Source organism: Euprymna scolopes, chromosome 24 (genome assembly GCF_053919585.1).
Source record: "Euprymna scolopes isolate OS-2025 chromosome 24, ASM5391958v1, whole genome shotgun sequence".
NCBI classification, from domain to species: Eukaryota; Metazoa; Mollusca; class Cephalopoda; order Sepiida; family Sepiolidae; genus Euprymna; species Euprymna scolopes.
The window spans coordinates 81063585-81083591 of record NC_136505.1 but is presented as its reverse complement, the minus strand read 5'-3'; the positions used below and the strand labels follow the sequence as shown (position 1 = coordinate 81083591).

Below are 20007 nucleotides of genomic sequence, written 5' to 3'. Positions count from 1 at the left end.
AATAATTCCACCCCATCTTTCCAAGCTTATAACTCCTCGAAAAATGCAATTCAAGCCCTAATATTTTTTTTCAATTAAAGGAGCAAGGACCAAGGTTTCATTAAAAAAAAAAAGAAAAAAAACAAAAACGTGTTTTTTTTAAAAAAGGTTTTAAACTTCGGACTTTACAGGTAAATTTCTAAAAAGCAGTATATTTTTTTTGTTTTAAATTTGAATATATTATGTATTGACCTTTTCTCTTCAATTTGTGAGTAAATAATTATTTACTTTTCGGTGTTTAAATTAATTATTATTAGACATTTCAAAATGGGAGGCGTGAATTATTCGACCCCCTGTCTTTCCAAGCTTATAACTCCTCGAAAAATGTAATTCAAGCCCTAATTTTTTTTTTCAATTAAAGGAGCAAGGACCAAGGTTCCATTAAAAAAAAAAAAGAAAAAACAAATAACGTGGTTTAAAAAAAAGGTTTTAAACTTCAAACTTTACAGGTAAAATTCTAAAAGAACACTATGTTTTTTTTTTTTAATTTGAATATATTATTTATTGACCTTTTCTCTTCAATTTGTGAGTAAATAATTATTTACTTTTCGGTGACTAAATTAATTATTTACTTTTTAATAGACACTTAAAAATGGGGGGGGCGTGAATAAAAAAAAACGTTTGTCTAAAATATTATATTCGATTTATTGGAAAGAACATAAAATTTCACATTGACCCTGAAAATATCGTAAAAATAGAATCAATAGAAAAATTTTGATAGATTTTTAAAGTTTAAAAATTGAAAAATATTGAGTTCGGAAAATTCATTACTGTTTTTTTTAAAAAAAAAAATATTTCTATTACTTTTAAAACAACTGTAATAGTTTATTTTGGAAGTATAATCCATAAAGAAAATAAATAACCCACTTTTAACAGAGAAATTACGAGATTTTTATATTGTACCTATTTACTATGCCTCCCCACGGGACAGAGTTAGACACCAGGGTCGTTTTTTAACGTGGAGAAAAGGTACAAAAATAAAAATTGTCTCAGTCGTGAAGGATTTCTCCTCCACCGAAAGAGAACAAGAAATAGAAGTGCAGCATCTGAAGAACAGATACTACACTTTGATCTTGTCCCGAAGGCATTGTATTCGCAGTTTCGTGTTAGGGGTGTCAAAAATTCCTACAAAAATTCTGATACGTACCAAGATGGCCACCAGCAATAACATAAGAAATGACATTGCTTAATATCCGGAAAGTTACTTATTTGCGGAAAATTTAAATGCGATATTCGTTTTCAGTATACCCGAAAACCTTATAGTCATCATTTTAAAGAAAAATGTTAAGGTGGAAACCAGGTAAAAATTTACCCAATAGTGAATTAATTGGCTTTGTAATAATAAATACAAAATTTGCATGAATTAAAATATATTTAAGCGTATTTTACGATCGGGCAAGATCGGGTGAACCCGCTAGTTAGTGTTTGAATAAAAATCAAGAGAAAAGGGAGGAGTAATTTCGTCATAATTAATTTTTGGGTAAAACTATACAAACACCGTGACAGCGAATTAACCCTACCCCTAACCCTAACCCCTAACCCTAACCCTAAACCTAACCCTAACCCTAACCCTAAACCTAACCCTAAACCCTAAACCTAACCCTAACCCTAATCCTAACCCTAACCCTAACGCTGTCACGGTGTTTGTATAATAATACCAATTTTTGTTGAAATGTCTGACGGCGAAATAAGGAATTACGCAACGAAGGAATTTCATAACAGTTGGTGTGCACGTGTTTAAGAGTGCCCTCCTTCCGGCTATCCGATTAATAAAGTGCGTATTATTAAATAAATATTAAAACACTTATTTTTCATCATGTTGTCTTTTATTGTTGTTTTTAGTTCATGTGTTTAAGTATTATAACTAAAAAAAAAAAAAACAGAACTTCGCCCTCCGACGTAATCATTGCTAATGTTGTTCAAAGGTGCGTGTCGTCGTTTTAGTTGCTAAGGAAGAAAAGAAAGAAAGTAAGGAAGGAAACCAGTTTTTCTTTTTCCAACCAGATGATCGGTCACTTCGTTTAACTATTAAAAATGGATTCATAACAATACTACAAAACAACAACAAAAGAAACTGTAAAATAATTATTTTAAAAAATTAAGGTAAGGTAAAAATAAATTAAAAAAAATGCCCTTTAAAAGTTATTTTCGTTTGTTAATAGGGGAAAAAATATTTTGAAATTGGGTGTGGTTTTTACTTTGTCGTACGTACTAGTAATAATTGTAAAATTTCAAATTTGTTTGTCATATTGGTCAACTTCTGATTTAGTTTAACTCAATTTTACAGTAAAACCGCATAAAACTAAACGATAAAAAGAAAAGTGGCGATGAATTTACACGTTAACGATTGTTTGTTTTCATTTTTATATTTTTCTGATGAAAGTTTTTGGTTATGTTCAAGTTTCGTCACCCCATATTTACAAAGGTTTTGCAAAATGAAACGATTTTTTTTTTCATTTACGTTGTATTTTTTAAATTAGCAGCGGACCTGAAATAGCTTCCATTCTTCTATATTATTTTATTTTCGTGTTTTTGTCATTTTTTTTTTCAGCGAATTCTTATCGAATGAATGGCTACTAGTCTACCAAATTATTAAAAAAAAAAAAATGGGGGGGGGGTTAATATTTAAATATTTGTAGCCTGCTCAGTTTCTAATGCAAGGTGCTAGTAAATCGATCATCCATTTCAGAACCACTCGATGTTTTCGGCCAAATTTCGCGAATTTAGCCTTTTTTTTTTTTTTTTTTTTTTTTTTTTTTAGCAGAGTTTTGTCTTTTCTTTTTAAATTTCGCTTTCTCCGATTATTTTATACACATATTTATGATTATCTTCGTTTCGTCATCCAACATCACAAACGGACGATTTTTATTTTTGAATGATTTTTTCCCCTTTCTTTCTTTCTTTCTTTCTTTTTAATACGCATTCTTTAAGTTTCGTCACTCGACATTTACAATCTAAGGGCAATAAATGTGCGCTAAATTATCAACTAAACACTTACCTTTAAAAAGTTGACTTAGGGGAATTAGGGCGCAAAAGTTTTTTGCACGCGCGACAACAAACATGGCGACCAGTGAAAACAATACGGAATAGAGACCTGGGCAGACTTAAACGAGAATCTCCTCCCCTATAATTTTTTTATAGTATGTTTTAGTATGTAGTATAGTTTTCGAGGTTGGGGGGGGGTATTCCGAAAGCCTTTGATTATGATACATGGGGAAGTTGAGGGTGTTTATACCACCCTGGGTAAAGTCGTAAAAAAATACCAACTGCAGAATACCGGTTAAAATTGTGGAGTGGGGAGGGTGATTCTCGTTTACATTCGAATACCCTTAAAAATCAACTTTCTGTTACCGCCCCCCCCCCCCGTTTCACTTACCAAATATAATACTGTAATGTTAAAAAGGAGGAAGGGGGTCTTCACAGCACTGCTAACAGTACCATTAAAATCAAAGTAAAGAGGAAAATTATTAATAATGACAATTTTGTCATTCATGGACAATGTCCATATAACAATTGTTACTGTTACCGCACCTCCGTTTATTAAATATACTGTAATTCAGTAAGGAAACACTATGGTGTGTGGTGTGGTTGAAATGAAAGTATAATGAAAATAATGTTGTTGCAAGTGCACTTATTGATCCGTGCTATTTTTTAAATAGTATTTTAAAGTTTAATTGAAGTTTTATATCTGTTTTTATTAAATTGTAAGGCTGAAGTACAGAATCACCCTCCCCATGTTAAGAATGTCTTTCTAAATAATGTTATTATTTCAGCACTGATCAATAACTGCACTAGTACCATAATGTTGAGTAACATAAATGCTGAATAGAATAAATGATGTAGGTAAATTCTTATTTTCCCCCCTCCCCTTAACTCCATTTCAACATATTATAATGTTGATAAAGACAATAGTATGAAGAGAGTTGATATCAGTAACCAACGGTAATAATTGTAATCATATAATTTTTTATCCTTAACAACACCAAGTAGAACAATATGTAATGATAAATTCATACCCCCCTTCATGTCAATATAGTAAGATATGTGATGTTGATAAAGACAATAGTCTGAACAAAGTTAATATATAAAAATTACCAAAAGTAATAATTGTAATCTTACAAAAGACATAAAAATGTTCTTTCTTCCGAACAACGTTGCGTTTGAACACACACCTGCTCTACTTAGGATTAGTAGCATTTCCCATGTGTAATATTACTTTTATTATGATTCCCATATGAAATATTACTTTTATTATGATTCCCATATGTAATATTACTTTTATTATGATTACCATATGTAATATTACTTTTATTATGATTACCATATGTAATATTACTTTTATTATGATTCCCATATGAAATATTACTTTTATTATGATTCCCATATGAAATATTACTTTTATTATGATTCCCATATGTAATATTACTTTTATTATGATTCCTATATGTAATATTACTTTTATTATGATTCCCGTATATAATATTACTTTTATTATGATTCCCATATGTAATATTACTTTTATTATGATTCCCATATGTAATATTACTTTTATTATGATTCCCATATGTAATATTACTTTTATTATGATTCCCATATGAAATATTACTTTTATTATGATTCCCATATGAAATATTACTTTTATTATGATTCCCATATGTAATATTACTTTTATTATGATTCCCATATGAAATATTACTTTTATTATGATTCCCATATGTAATATTACTTTTATTATGATTCCCATATGTAATATTACTTTTATTATGATTCCCATATGAAATACTACTTTTATTATGATTCCCATATGAAATATTACTTTTATTATGATTCCCATATGAAATATTACTTTTATTATGATTCCCGTATATAATATTACTTTTATTATGATTCCCATATGTAATATTACTTTTATTATGATTACCATATGTAATATTACTTTTATTATGATTCCCATATGTAATATTACTTTTATTATGATTCCCATATGTAATATTACTTTTATTATGATTCCCATATGAAATATTACTTTTATTATGATTCCCGTATATAATATTACTTTTATTATGATTCCTATATGTAATATTACTTTTATTATGATTCCCGTATATAATATTACTTTTATTATGATTCCCATATGTAATATTACTTTTATTATGATTACCATATGAAATATTACTTTTATTATGATTCCCATATGTAATATTACTTTTATTATGATTCCCATATGTAATATTACTTTTATTATGATTCCCATATGTAATATTACTTTTATTATGATTCCCATATGAAATACTACTTTTATTATGATTCCCATATGAAATATTACTTTTATTATGATTCCCATATGAAATATTACTTTTATTATGATTCCCATATGTAATATTACTTTTATTATGATTCCCATATGTAATATTACTTTCATTATGATTATTGGCCAATGTAAACTAGAAACAATGATGTTGGTGTGCCCATGTAACACAGCCTTTAAACATGCCTGCTCTATCTAGGATATTAATCACTTTGGATTATGTTTTTTGTGCAACAACATTATGCAAAAAGTCAGAAGTTCTTTATTTTTATCCAGAGTATTGACCATTTTTTTAATTATGGACCCAGGAAACACCATGTTCCTCGTCTAGTATGCTATGTTATCTCCTATATATAATATTTTGATTGTAGAAATTCTCCTCTGGATCAAATTTTGAATAGGTTTGCAATAACAGATGCCACATACAAATTTATTATGTTTAATCTTTTACCCACCATCTTATGTAACTTTTGAACGCCGTTACAGATACATTTATTTGTTATAATAAAATCCTATCTTACTTCTTATGAGCGACATTATCACGATTGCCAAGATCTATAGATGAAATAATTTGTATTGTCCCTGCTATCTGAAAAGTCCTCCCACTCTCCCAGTAAGGATGGGGTAAATATATAACTAGTGTTGGGACGATTCTTAAATTTTTTCTGATTCCGATTCCAGGAAAATGTTGGTTAACTATTTTGATATCAACTACGATTCCGATTCCCGTGGAATTGTTGTTTTGGAATATACCATTATATAATCAAAACTTTTTGTGTAGCAAAAAATTTGGTACAGCGAAAAAGTGGAAATACAATTAAGGGAATTTCGAAAACGATTTGATTTTTTTTTGTAAAATTTCTTTCATTGAAGATATTCAAAACAAGTATTTTAACCATGAATTAAACATGCACTATGAAATTAATAACAATCAATTTCAGGAGTTATTTTATATATTAAAAAATATAAAGAAAAAGCGCGGACATTTGCGAATGCTACCCCTGTAGTGAAACACGTATCGGCTCTGATTTTGCATGTTGTTCGACTGAGGGAGAAGTTATTATTTTTACAAGGAAAGAATTTTTGCGTGTGTAACTTAGTTTTTGTTGTTCTTTTTTTTTATTTATTTTGGCTTGAAATTTGCGCATGATTTTTGTTATGATTTTATCTGTTTTTTTTTTTGGGGGGGGGATATATTTTTTTTTTGCCGGAGTTTATATAATTATTAACAGGAAAATTGGTGAAAGTCAAAATGGAATCTGCGCTATTTTTAAATATTATTTTCAAGTTTAATTATGTTCACGGGACTGTAAACCATTCAAAAAATTTGGTGGATCTGCTTACTGGTGTTTGCACCAACAATATTGAAGCCTACTGGTTTCGTATTAAAAGAAGATCAGTAGGAGAAATGAAATGGTCTCATGTCGATGAGGCCATGTATAGAGAGGCTTATAACATGAAAAGTGAAAAAATATTAATTTTGAAACATTTTTAGAGCATGTTCATGAAAAATATAGTAATTAAAAAAAAATCCCAATAAGTTTTGGGGAAAAAACATGTTTTGAACAATTGAAACTTTTATTTTTTTATTTTTGAATAAAAATAATTATTAAAACAAAAACAGTAGTGTTCTTGTTGACTAGTTTTTATTTTATTCAAGAAAATAAAAGGTACTTATGCATTTATTGAGCCGTGCTGAAATAATGCCATTATTTTCAGAAAGCCATTCTTAACATGGGGACAGGAGGGTGTTGTGTACCTATTCTGTACTTTCACCTAACAATTTATTAAAAACAGGTATCGTAAAACTTTAATTAAACTTGAAAGTACTATTTAAAAATAGCGCGGATCAATAAGTGCACTAGCACCAAATAATAATTCACTGTGTTTCGATCTACAACATTCAATTGAGAGGTACGTACACGCTAAAACTTTTTGTTTATCGCCACAAGTGCTAATTTTGACTTTCACCAATTTTCCTTTAAAAAAACGATTAGAAACTCTTCAAACATTGGGCGAGGCACTTAAACCATTCAAAAAAAATAACGGTAACATAACTGCATAAGTGTTGTGTCGTGGAACAACAGTGAAAATAAGAACAATCAAGTTGAGATTCGGTTAAGGAACAAGTGTATTAACAATAATGTACAAAGATAGGAAAGCGTGTATATCTGCTGGGCACTCGACTAGCAGTTGCAGTGCAGTCACATCTCTCTCACCGGTGTTGGAATTACTAGCGCTATTTATAGTGCTAATCGGTGTAAATTCCTCTGTTCAAGGAAGGCTGGTATAACACCCCCTCCCCCTTAAAAATATCCCGTCTGGGATTAATAACGTTTTTATTTTGAGTTCACCCTAATCAATCGCTCCAGAAGATATCTCACTACTGATGCAATTCTCTATCTATATAAAAGCCAAGTACGTCCAAGGATGGAATACTGTTGCCATATCTGGGCAGGAGCTGCTAAAAACAGCCTATCCTGCCTTGACAGAGTACAAAATAGACTTCGTGGCTTAGTGGGGGATGCCCTTTTCTCTACCCTGCAACCTCTCTCCCACAGAAGAGACGTTGCGAGCCTATCCCTGTTTTATCGTTATTTCCATGGCAGGTGCTCGTCTGAACTCCAATCTCTGGTCCCCCCTCGCCAATCTTTCACGAAAAACGCCCGTCTAGCTGAATCCACTGTGAAAAATTTCCCCCACTCTATATCTGTGCCTAAATCAAAACGTGGATTCCATGAACAAAGCTTCTTTCTTAGAACTGCACGCCTGTGGAACTCTTTTCCATCTGCCTGCTTCCCACCGGACTACAACTTGGATGTCTTCAAGTCCAACGTTAACAAGTTCCTGATGAACCACCCCCTTAAGTAAACACTTCATCAAATCTCCACACTAACGTAATGTACTTGCAATAACCCTTATCCCTGAGTGGCTTCCGGGCCTTGATAAGTGGTGATCACTGTGTAAAAAAAAAAAAAAAAAAAAAAAAAAACCTAATCAATTCTGTTGATTTCCGTTTTCTGTTTGATCTGTTCTCCAGAGCTGTCTCTGGTATGGCACCTGAAAAGTATCAAACACTGTGTCCATGATGTCCTCCTCGGGCGATTTGGTCACCTCACTGTTCGAGTATCTTTTCCGAATTTGGTTAGTGTGACGTTTATGCACAAAGTCTGGTCCCTTAATCATGTAGACCATGTTGCCTATTTGTTTCTCAACAATGCCCGACTCCCAGAAAGTCTTATTATTTTTGTGAATCTTGTAGAAGACTTTCACCAACTTTATACCATTTTTTTGTTATCGTTTTTTTGAGGTTTGGCCTATCCTGGTTTGGTAACAACTTGTGAAAAATCGATCTAACCTTGCGTACGAACATAACCTCAGCAGGTGTCTTCGACATTTTGATGTTTGCATTCGAAGTGACTCTGTAGACTTGTAAAAACTGTTGGATTGACTTATCCATTGGCAACCGACTAGCTTTTTTCAGAGCTCTTTTGAATGTGTTAATGAATTTCTCTGCTTGTCCATTACTTCTTGTGTAGTATGGCGGAATGGTTATATGCTCGATTAGATGATCCTCACAAAAATGTTTAAATTCGGTAGATGTAAATTGGGTTCCATTGTCTGTAACAATGCAGTCTACTACTCCAAATCTAGCGAATAGTTCATACAGGAAGTTGATAGTTACCTCGGATGTGGGATTCTTACATTTTAATGCTTCTGACCATTTAGATAGGCTGTCTACAACAATGAGATAGTAGAACCCATCTAGCGGTCCTGCAAAATCTAAATGAATCCTAGACCAAGGTCGGTCTGGCCCACGATCCGAACTGAGTCGGAGGAGCTTTCATAGCTAATGCGCATCCTCTACACTCCCTGATTTTTCCTTCTATATCCTTATCCATGTTTGACCAATAAACGAAAGAGCGCATAAGGCTTTTCATTCTTGATATACCTGGATGTCCTACATGGAATTCCTTGAGCATTCTTTTCTGTAATGTCGCAGGAATTACGACCCTGTCGCTATATAACAAGACGTTATCGCCAATTGAATAAATTTCTTCATCCAGTTCGTTATTGTTGATTCATTCTTTCATGCATATAATAAATTTGTCCACCTCTGCCTTACTCTTAATCTCATCAAGCGTTACTGGAAGTTCTCTTATTATGTCACGTAACATATTTTTTACTTCAACTTTCGCTTGAATAGCTGCTATTACCATATCCTCCAATGGTTTTGTCTGCTTAGGTATTAACCTCAATAACCCATGACGAAATTTTTTAGATGGTACATACTCCATTTAAAAATTGTAATTCAGAAGTATGGTACCTCATCTTTGGAGTCTATTTGCCGTATGTTGTGGTTGTACCTTTTTCGATCGTTAATAATGGTTTGTGGTCTGTTTGTAACAGAAATTGCCTACCGTGCAGGAAACTATGAAATTTCTTTACTGCGAATATAATGCTTAGCGCCTCTTTTTCAATTTGTGAGTAGTTCTTTTCGGCTGGCAATCATCCATTTTGTGTAAAATGCATGCTCCTATGCCATAGGAGCTGGCATCGCTTGCAACTATAATTTCATGCTTGGGATTATAATGTGCCAGAAACAAGTCAGACGTTAAAGTCTCTTTAATTTTCCAAAATGTTTCTTCGCACTCCTGCATCCAGACCCATTTTTGGTCTTTCCTAACAGTTCATTCAAAGGCAACCTTAGTTTATGCATATTTGGCACAAATACATTGTAGTAATTTGCCAAACCTAAGAAACTTTGTAAAGACGCAATATTTTCTGGAACAGGCATATTCTTTATTGCACTCGATCTACCTGGTACCGGCTTTCTTCCATGTTTATCAATGATTTGCCCCAAGTATTTTTTCTCCATGAAAAATGTACATTTTTCCGGTTTTACTTTAAATCCATAATCCTGGATCCTTTTGAATACTTGGTTTACATGAGCTTTGTGTTGTTCTTTGCTAGCGCTTTTCATTAACACATGGTCCAGGTACCCTACTGCGAAATCCAACCCATTTAACACAATGTCCATAATTTGCTGAAAAATCGCAGGGGCGACTTTGACCCCAAAAGTAAGTCTGTTAAACTTGTACAGTCCCTTATGGGTATTAATGCATAGCAGCTGTGAACACTCCTCATTAACTGGAACTTGTAAGTATGTGTCACTGAGGTCGATTTTAGAAAAATATTTCCCTCCACTCAGTTTCGCAAATATCTCTTCAAGGCTCGGAAGAGGATAATGGTGATCTTGTAATGCCTTGTTTAAACCTGTCGCAAAGTCGGCGCAAACCCGAATCTCCTTACTCTTCTTTTTAATGTAAACTGTTGGTGCAACCTACTCACTGTGATCAATTTTTCCGATGACACCCATGTTTTCGAGTCTTTCTAATTCACCATCTATCTGTTCTATAGCGGCCTATGGAACATTTCTTTTCTTTCTGAACACTGGCTGTTCATTTTACGTCAAATTTTGCTACCGCTTTTGTATACCTTCCTAAACCGCCTGAAAATATGTCTGAGAAATTCTCTTTTAACTCTCTCTTAAGTTTATCTACCTCCAGATTCGAATTCTCAACCTTTTGGCAAAATGAGCTTAAAGGCAGATCCTATAGTCTAAACTTTTCGAACAGATCAGTTTCAAAGAGGTTGTTTGATTTTCGCATGACAAAAATTCTTGCTTTTTCGGCCCTGTTCTGGAAAAAAATATTCATCAATAATTCTCCTTTGAAGGTAATTTTTTTCGCCACTGATGCTTCTCGCCGTTTTATGTGATTTGATCATAGTGGGTCTCCCAAACCTTTTCCATGGCTGTACATTAATAATGGAAATGTCAGACCCACTATCAGGCTGTAGCCTTACTTTCTTTTAAACATTTTGATCTGTACATATTTCCGGATATTTTGTTCCTCAGGTTCAATTTTCGTAAGTTTAATAGATGTCTTTCTACCAGATTTTTTCTACAATGCGATGCTTTATACCCTTTCTGGTGGCAGTTGTCACATTGTTTGAATTTGTAGAGATACTCATTGTACCAATGTTTATTTCCACACCTCCAACATGGTCCAGGTGGATCTTTTCCCTGTTTCTTTCTCTGGTTATTTTTTGAAGTAAAATTTTTCTTTTGATGGACCTTTAATATGCGACACTCCGTTTTCCTCTATGTCACGACTGTCTGGTTTCAATGCAATAAACCGTTCAGTCTTCAGCTAAGTTTTGTAGTTTTAAATTCGGTTCGTTTTCGAGTTTATTTAAAACATGACGCCTGATTTCAGCGTCTTTATTTAAGACCAGCCCTTGCACAAATATTAAGCATTTAAAATTATCTGATGATAATTCTTCCAGTTTAAAATCGTCACAATGCTTGTTCACTATACTTGCATAAGTAGTGTAGTCGTCTTCCTCTCTTCTAGTAACATTCATACATTTATATCGCCTATGGACGTTTTTGCAGAAAATTGTTCTGTAAGTAGCGTAACTGTTTCTTGGAAGCTCAACTCACTCGTCTTTTTTGGGGAAATAAAATCCACGAACTTTGTAAGCTCGGTTGTTCCCAATTTCTTTAGCAAAAGCCTAACTTTTTTTTGTGTCTGACCAGGTACTACAAGCCGATATAAAAATATGCTCATATCGTCTATAGTACTGGACAAAAGTGACATCGCCTTCTGGATTATAATTGAAATTTTCAATAGCGACCCACACAGCTGTTTGAGAAAATGCGTTATGATTATCGTCTGCTTTAGTTAACTGTGTCGTCTCCTAAATTTTTTTTGTTCTTCCTGTGTTTTCATGAATATTTCCTCAAAGCGTTTCTGTTGTTGAAGCATTTTTTCTTCAAATGCTTATTTAAATCTCTCTTCTCTTCCTACTTGCTGTTGAATTTGCTGCTTTTGCAATGTGAGATTTTGCTCTGCCTGGAATTGGGACAATTCCAACAGTGAATCTTTGAATTTCGCATCCATCATACGAATTCAGTTTACAATTTACGCTTGTATTAAATAAGTATTCCTTAGTAAAAAAAAATCAACCAAGTTGTCTTTCCTAATTCTTTTGTTTGAAGAACCACAGTTTAGCAGTCCTTTTGTAACTTAATTTGTTGAACGCTATATTTCTAATCTTACTAGAAACAATCCAGCAAAATAACATTTGTTTCACATATTTTTATTTGCACTTGTTTTTACGTAGCAAAAATAAAATTTGTTGCTTTAAATATCCGACGAATTTGTATTGGAAACTTTTAGTTTCTTTTTTTTTTTTTTACCCTCTTTGCGTCTTACAAAAAATGACATGATTCTTTACGTGTTTGCTAAGCATAAATGACATACGTGAATAATTATTTTTCATGGTCTCTTTTTGTCTTGACAAAGTCAAGACTGTTTTTTGTTTTTTCAAATCCCAGATGTTATCGAAATAACGATAGGGTCATTCCATGTCAAAACACCAGCTAAAAATTGAAATCTGCACCCACCGACACTGAAATTCCTTGAAATTTTGCACAAATATTCCCCTTCATGAGTTAGGAAAATTTGCCAAATTATTTGGTTCTAAACCTTACCGTTCGGATTTTGGGGTGGGGTGGGGGGGAGATTTGCATATTTTGCTTCTAAATTTATGCCACAAAACGGCACAGAATTTCAGTGTTTTATAAAATTTAAAAAAAATACTTCCACATATTCAATATTTCTGAAATTTGGTAGGAAGGGCATTTAGGGACTGTAGAATCCCAATATTTAATTATTTTTACCCCATACCTGGTAGAAAATAAAATTTTGCTCACCCAAAAGCATGTCCCCAAAATCATCAATTTTTTACCTATGTAGCTTACGGTCAGTCTAGAGAAAATATGTCCTCTTCAATTTTCATAATATTTTTCTTATAGCATCTACTATGACTGCTTAAGTTCTCAAAAAAATTTTGTGATGGTTTCTAGCCTACTTTAGAAGATATGACCCTGCAAAGTTTATCTTTTTTTCTATGTACGCACGGTAATTCAGTGAAAGATTGATAAAGACAATCATCCTAATTCTCTCAAACTCCTCAAATGTTCATATTGTGTTAAGTAATTTCTTAAACTATTCAATAAGATAATCTTTGTTAATTTAAAAAGAAAATGATTTAAATATATTTTGTAGATATTGCATTTTGTATGGTACAGATAGATTGTCTTTAACAAGTGATAAACATTGACTCATTCATTAGGATCAACATTTTATAGAGTTTTTGTAGATGGCATTAAACATTAATTTAAAAGAAATTATTTCTGATTGAATTTTAAAAAAAAATTTATTTCATTATTTTCATGAAACAAAAATTTGATTTTTTTGTTTTAAATGCATATGAATTTTTAAAACTTAGAATATTTTTAATTGGCACTAAACATTTATATATTTGTTTATCCATAAAAAATGCTTTCAATTTCATCACTTTAAAAATTATTTATATTTTTTACAAGTTTTCAAAAAGTTATTTCTATTAATCTAAAACTTTTTTTTTTCATTTAAAAGAATGTGATAATAATATATAAATTTTAAACTATACTGTGCACCAAATTTTGTTGTTTACATAGATTAAATGGTTTTGTATACAATTTTTTTCTCCGATAATTTACCTTTAACATTTGGCAAATTAGCCCTGATCACCTCGATAATGTTTTTCTGTACCATATAAACAAATGCCAGATCATGGGAGTTGTCACTTGATATGATACAAAAACATTGACTTTGCATTATGTTTTCAAGCTTAAAATAGAGTGCCACTGGGTGTAAAGTACATTGAGAGGTACTTCAATGAAAACCCTGGATCTCATCTTGAACAAATTTGTAATTTTCATCTAAATCCCCAAAAAATAAAACTTCGTTATTACTGATATGTTCTTTTTTTGCTTTAAATATCTGGATTGTGATATCGCCAAGTAAGAATGAGGTGCTAATTTATTTAATTGCAAAATAACTAAATCCACATAAGCTTGACAGGATTTCTTATGAGCTATTAAAGTTGATCTGTCACTTGTTGTCCATTGGGAGAACTCAATAGAGTTTTCATTAATAATAGATTCTTCAACGGTGTCATAAAGAAATTCTTCCAGCTTCTATGATGATTTAGGACAATTTTGGCACCTATGAATCATCATACACAGTCTACTACTTGTATTGCAGACAATATATTTCAAAGGATCTTGATACAGTACATTCAGTGGTTCCAGTAATAGTTTGATGTTTTCGTGAATAGTGCATACATATAAGCATGTGTACCTGCGCTACCAGCAAGGACACACCATTTTTGTCTAAGACTACAAAGTTTTGAAAACTCTAAAGATACTGTTAGGTTCTGTTCTTTGAATGCTCTGAAGAGCTCATTTAGGTTGCACAATATGAGTCTCTTCTACTGATATAAATTACGTTTAATACTAACATAGTCTTTCCTGCCTGGCATCAATCGAGTGTACTCATCATCTTGATAAAATACTTGCACTAACTGTGAAATATCAACAAAGACTTGACTCTTTTTTGTTCATGCACAGCTAAAATACGACTTTCGAAACACAATTTGCGAGCATTGCGTACAATGTGTTCTGAAACACCAAATGCATTCATGAATTTTTGTGTGATCAGTGTCAAGATCTGTATTTTCATTTTAGTGGATTCCACAGTCTTCACTTTTGCTGCAAGAACCTCTATCATTTTATCAAAGCACTTAGCTTTATCTAAAATCTCATTTTTTAATTTTAAAGGTTCATCGCATAACAGCTCAGTGAATGTTTAATGACCTATTGATTGCAGAACAAAGTTTTCTCTAACCTAAACGAGCCTTTCCAGAGTCATGAAGCCCTTTTGTTTTCATTGGAGAAATTCCAATAGCAGAGAAACATTCATTGATATTTGTCTTCTGTTTCTATTGAAGTACTTGCATCAAGCTCTTGCATTTCCTCATCAAATACACACCTTTGTTTTTCATTATCAAGAAGTTTGCTGATTCGTATTCGACAATTAGGACAAAGTTTCTTGCCTGGAATAAGTAACAACTTAGCCTTTGCTTTATCTGCCAACTTCAAAGAAATTGCTTTTAAGCTGCCTTTAATTTGCTTCTTTTTTTTAATGGATTGCAACAACTCAGTCACTTATACTTAGTTAACAAGGTCTGATTGTGATGGTCACAGATAGTATTTTATCCTCATCAAGTCCTGTCCTATAGCTTTACATCCATTGCATCCAAATGATCCACTGAAATTAATCCAAACTGTTTATCATGGAATAAATTAGTACTTGTTTAAACTGTTAGTTCAGTACAAATAGAACAATTCATCTTTATCTGAAAAAAAAAAAAACTACTTCAATTATTCAATTTTCCAAGTAGGAAAATGTCACCTTTCTCTTTGGATACTGTAAGAAAAATGACTAATAAATATTTTAGGTGCCACAGACAAGTTCCAGTCTGGGTCAAAGGAAGGTCATTCAGGGTTCACGGTTGACCTAATTCTAAATTTATTACAATTATTACCTATCAGAGATCTTGTTTAAACAATAATCTACAAAACTTTATTGCTCAGTGTAGCTTCATAGTGTTTTAAACTATTGAAAAATACATTTTATTATAATTTTCTTCTTAATAAAAAGAGGTTTTAGTTTAATGAAAATACTTTTTGAAAAATTGTAAAAAAAAATAATGTTTAATGCCATCTACAAAAACTCTATAAAATGTTGATCCTAATGCATGAGTCAATGTTTATCACTTGTTAAAGACAATCTATCTGTACTATACAAAATGCAATATCTACAAAATATATTTAAATTATTTTCTTTTTAAATTAACAAAGACTATCTTATTGAATAGTTTAAGAAATTACTTAGCACAATATGAACATTTGAGGAGTTTGAGAGAATTAGGATGATTGTCTTTATCAATCTTTCACTGAATTACCATGCGTACATAGAAAAAAAGATAAACTTTGCAGGGCCATATCTTCTAAAGTAGGCTAGAAACCCTCACAACATTATTTTGAGAACTTAAGCAGTCATAGTAGATGCTATGAAAAAAATATGAAAATTGAAGAGGACATATTTTCTCTAGACTGACTGTAAGCTACATAGATAAAAATTGATGATTTGGGAGACATGCTTTTGGGTGAGCAAAATTTTATTTTCTGACATTGGGTTGCGGATTCTACAATCCCTAAATGCCCTTCCTACCAAATTTCAGAAATATTGAATATGTGGAAGTATTTTTTTTTTTTTAATTTAATAAAACACTGAAATCCCGTGACGTTTCGCGGCATTAATTTAGAAGCAAAATATGCAAATTTTACACCCCCCTAAAATCCGAACGGTAAGGTTTAGGACCAAATAATTTGGCATATTTTCCTAACTCATGAAGGGAAATATTTGTGCCAAATTTCAAGTAATTTGGTGTCGGCAGGTGTAATGGCCTGGTGAATTGACATGGAATGACCCGATAAGCTTACACGGTATTTGCTAGTTGGTTTTGGGCATTTAACTTTGCTGAAGAAAATTCTTACTGTAAGAAAAATAGCTTCTGGTGAAGAAAAAATGAACCTTTTTTCCCTTTCTAAAACAATTGTGTTCAATTATTAAATAATTGACAATATTCGCGTTTTCCGCTGTAGATTTTGGTAGCAAGTTTTTTCCCGTCGCCAAATTTCTATTGTAGCAATTAATTAACTGTTAATCCTTGCGTATCCAAATATCTGTTGAAATGACGAAGGTGTTCTGCCATAAAGATTTTACGAATCTTTATTCTAATCACTTTTGGTGATTCTCTGCAGTGACAGCTGTTTCAATTCCTTGTCACCAATCTGTTGTGCCGTAGAACAACAGTGAAAATAAGAACAATCAAGGCGAGGTTCGGAAAGATTGGAAAGCGTGTATATCTGCTGGGTACTCGGCTAGCAGTTGAAGTGCAGTCATATCTCTCTCACCGGTGTTTATAGTGCTAATCGGTGTAAATTCCTCTGTTCAATGTAACAATAAGCACCAAATTTTTTTGTTTTATTTGGTTTTGCTATGCTTTGCTTTCATTTTGTTTGATAAATAATTTTGTTTCATAAATAAATAAATAAAAATAACAAAAGAATACAAAAACAATAATAACAAAAGGGTATCATAAAACTTTAATTAAACTTGAAAATAATATTGAAAAATAGTGCAGATTCCGTTTTGACTTTCACCAATTTTCCTGTTAATAATTACATAAACTTCCGGCAAAAAAAAAATTATCCATCCAAAAAACAGATAAAATCATAACAAAAATCGTTGAAGCTTAGATAAGTAGGTTCGGCAGACGAGCCTCGTTCTGACATTCGGAAAATTTAGGTTAACAACCAGTGAAGCTACCGCAAGGTAACCTTTTTGAATGAAGATGGATATAAACAATATTTTTAAAATTAATTTCTTAATTTTACTTAAAAACAAAATATTTTAGAAAATAATTTCTTAATTTTAAATAAAAGTTGATTGTAAAGAATTTTGAAAAAAATAATTATTGAAAAATATTGCAAAGTGTTTACATAGCTGGTTCTTTGGGATAATAGGAGCGCCTGAACGGAAAAAAACCTTCAGTGTTTTTACTATTTTAAAGTGCTTTTTTTTTTAAAAAGTAGTGGCTAATTAACTTAAAACAACAAGTGTGCACGACGTAAATTCTTCAGGGTTTAAATGTATTGTAATGCCTTTGTGGTGGTTGAAAAACGTTTTTCAACCACCATATTACTTTCTTTGTTTTTTTACACAGTGATCACCACTTATCAAGGCCCGGAAGCCACTCAGGGATAAGGGTTATTGCAAGTACATTACGTTCTATTTACTTCTATTTACTTGCCTCCCTACGAGGGCAGAGTTAGACACAAGGTCAGTTTTTAACGTAGAGAAGCATTTATTACTAAAAAACGAAATGGTGAAATATAAAAGCAAGTTAAGCTAAAAGTAAAAAAAAGAAATTTTTAATTTAAAGAATTAAAGAAAGAAAAAATTCAAAGAAATTTCGAAACTCATTAAGATTACCTTTAAAGTAGTTAGTAAAATTCTTGTACATCATATTAAATATGTTATGAAAAGTTCTATGAATTTTTATCATAAATTTTTGACAGCATTAATCTCACTTCAAACAAACAGTTCAACTCAAAAATATAAGAGAATCGTAATGAAAGAATCGTAAATCTAAGGTATTTTTTAACAATGCGATTCTGATTCTCCCCCAAAATACACGATTCTTATGATTAACGATTCTGATTCTGATTAATCGTCCTGCCACTATATATAACCATTATAACTATACCTACCTGACACCCTTATTAACTGGATTAAATACTCAAACACCTACAACTACCATTGCACTTCACTATTCGAAAATAATGCTTTCTCCCCAATAACATTCCACCTATTCTAATTGGCTGTGATGATGAAATTCTATTATTCCGGATTGTACACAAACATACAAAAAAACGAACACCGCAGCCCTTAATCAATATGGCCGATTATTCACCACAGATTGTTTTAAATCATTTATACTTTACTATAGTCGCTTTTTCTTTATTTTACAAACTGATTTTTACATTTACATACAAGTTACACATGCCATTACGCATTATTTGGATTTACATTATTTACACATTGTTACATTAAAAAAATAGGTCGCAGCTTTCTTTAAATCATATCCGATTTCCGCGTCCTAAATTAACCAATGCTAAAATAAACTGATCTCTTTTTAAATCATTTATACTTTACTATCGTCGCTTTTCTTTTATTTTACAGACTGATATTTAAAAAAATTAACCATAACATTTAGTTGAAAGTTACACATGGCATTATGCATTATTTGGATTAACATTATTTACACATTAACATTCTACTACATTGAACACATACTTTGTGACCATCACAGAGAAAAATATTGCAACAATATTTTTCTCAGTGATGGTCACAAAGTACGTGTTCACTTCAGGAGAACGTTATAATTGAAAACTGATCCCTGATGATAAGTCATGAAAAAATTATTTTTTGTATTTTTACTTTTTCCTTATCTGAAAGTTACGTTTGTTATTGGTGCGATAAATGTGAAAAAAGAAAGAAAAAAATGTAAATTGTGGAATTTTCATAAACGTCCGCCAAATCTCTTAACAAAAGAGAGTTGTTGTAGCCCCCTACATCAAAGTTGCACCGAGCCTAGATTGGGGTGATTAGGCAAAACAAAAAACGGCACTGACCCCCCCCCCCATTTTGGGGGGATGGCTTTAGACAGCCCTTCCCCCCTCATAAAATGGAGTGTCTATTTCGAATGCTGTTCTTACCATGGCGAGGTTGGTCGTGTCTATTCTATACAATGTTAATAACATGAAGAGGTTAGAGGTGTCTATTTTGAAAGCCATTCTTAACATTAGGACGTTGGGGATTGGCCACCAACAACAACCCTAGTTTGATTTTTTGAAAAAAGTAAATGAAAAAAATTAATGAAAAAAGCTGAAATAATTTATTAATATTATGGCTCATGGGTAAGGCAGATTATCTTTTCTTGCATAAAATGGTATAAAAGCACTACTATGGATTTTTACCTAAGCAAAGTCATGAGTAAAGATAGCTGCTCTATCCAAGATATTGAGCACTTTACATTAACTAAATATTACTTATCAGATATGATACTGTATT

At 32.0% G+C, this 20007-nt stretch overlaps 1 protein-coding gene across 3 annotated transcripts in view; it reads left to right on the top strand.

Annotated features, from left to right (window-relative positions):
• The first annotated feature begins 1829 nt into the window (after positions 1 to 1829).
• LOC145246794 (telomerase protein component 1-like) overlaps positions 1830 to 20007 on the top strand; it is a 715591-nt gene continuing 697413 nt past the window's right edge. For 2 of the 3 annotated variants that reach the window (XM_080108593.1, XM_080108592.1), the window contains exon 1: positions 1830 to 2142. The gene's annotated coding sequence lies outside the window, so the exon portion shown is untranslated. The remainder of the gene's footprint in view (positions 2143 to 20007) is intronic. The other variant, XM_080108594.1, reaches the window with a different exon arrangement.